Consider the following 1,890-nt stretch of genomic DNA (forward strand, 5'->3'; position numbering starts at 1 on the left):
CACCTCAAAATCCATTTTGAAACTCTTGACATAATTCAAGGAAAATGGTCACTTAACAGGACATAAAAGTGTCCCATTACCAACCTAGTGTTAAGGAATCCAATGTCCCCCCCCCCCCCCCCCCCCGCGCCGGCCCTCGGCCCTCTCTCTCTATCTCTCTAAATGTGCATGTTTCTTTTTTTTAAAGCTCTCTCCTGCTTCGCATCAGCTAGTTTACGGGATTGCCCCCACACACCCACACCTACGTGTCGCAAGGGTTGAGCCACAATGGGGACATTTGGTCAAGGGGAGCTGGCCAAGTTTGCATGTTTCTGAAAGCTGCCTTGCCATGACAAGGGGTCCAATGTAATGCACCTTGGCTCTGAAGTATGAGGGAGCATACATGACAACTCTGTCCATCACAGTCTCTTCTCTTTCAACTTTGAACTTCATCTTTAATACCTCCTAGGCTCCACCTAGGGCTTCATAAGTTGCAAATCATTTATGTTTACCCAAGAGAATTTTGAAAGCCTTGTCACCAATGTGTAAAATTGGGGCAATGTCTAGTCCAAAAGTATGAGTCCAAGTTAAGTAATTAAAGCTTGCATGATAATATCCTAGAGAAAACCTCTTATAGATACATTGGTAGAGAAAAATTTGATTAAATGGTAGACATTGAAATAAAGAAAATCAATAGAATGAGAACAATCATTGGTGCAAAGAAGCTTCAATGCCTTCATCCTAGATTTGAGACAAAATAATGTGATGAAGCAAGCACACATAATCAACAAGCCCAAAACTTATTGATTATGGAAATGACCTTCTCCAAGTCCTGTTTGATGCTTGTTCTCTTGTTTTATAGCTTGGATTCATTCAAACCCTTAAACAACAATCAAGAAGAGCAAGTGGACATCAAATCTTGTCGTAGCTCACCTTGTCTTGCATACAAAGAATCTAAAATATCATATGTATGTTTGGTGTGAAGAGATGAAACACTTAACAGAGTGCACAATTAAGCACTTGTCGGGTCAACCGTGTACCATGAATTGACACATGCCTTTTTTCACACAATAGCTGCAAAGCCTACACAATGCTACCATACCCTTGAGCTTGCTCAATAGTTGGCAAAACAACTGTAGTAGTAGAATTGCTAGAAATTGCTCAATAGTTGGCAAAACAACTGTAGTAGTAGAACTGCTAGAACACATATCATCATCCACCGACCCTTATCCATAAAACTTGGTCATACATCGTGACCTTGTAGAATGTTCTAGATGATCTTTGCAACAAGACCACATTGCACCATGCATGCATACATACGGTAGTTGTCCCCATTCAATTTTTCAAAAGGCAACAACAAAAAGCACTAGTGTTGTCAAACCTAGGGAGTGATTATAGAGGAAAAATCGCACAAAACTAACGTGTGCTATATAACATACCGTATAAAGATTTCAAAATACATGTATTGGCCAAATCTGCAATATGCACAAACGAACAAAATTGCCTATATAGTCCTGCCTTACGAGGTAAAAAAACGAGGTCAAATCAAAATTCTAAATTCATCAAGCTCTAAGAAATTGCCCAAAGGTTATGTCACACTGCAAACACTCACCAAGTGTCATCTTAAGTTGAGAAAGTACGCCAAGAGACTGTAGAGATTTTGAAGCATGCTTTGACACCATTTTTTTTGGAAATAACACCCCATAAGATGGATGCAACACAAACAGGGGAAAAAAATACCTCCTCACAAGGGAAAATAATGCCCCAACAAACCTAACTGTGTTCACACACTCATTGCCATATAATGGTAACCTACACACTAAGCACAATGAAAATTCATGTTTTGATGCAAGGAATATAGGAAACACGTTTTTATGCGTGATGGAAAACTTGCATGATTTTTTGAATAAA

The sequence above is a fragment of the Adiantum capillus-veneris genome, chromosome 10 (assembly GCF_014529385.1).
Source record: "Adiantum capillus-veneris isolate H3 chromosome 10, ASM1452938v2, whole genome shotgun sequence".
NCBI lineage: Eukaryota > Viridiplantae > Streptophyta > Polypodiopsida > Polypodiales > Pteridaceae > Adiantum > Adiantum capillus-veneris.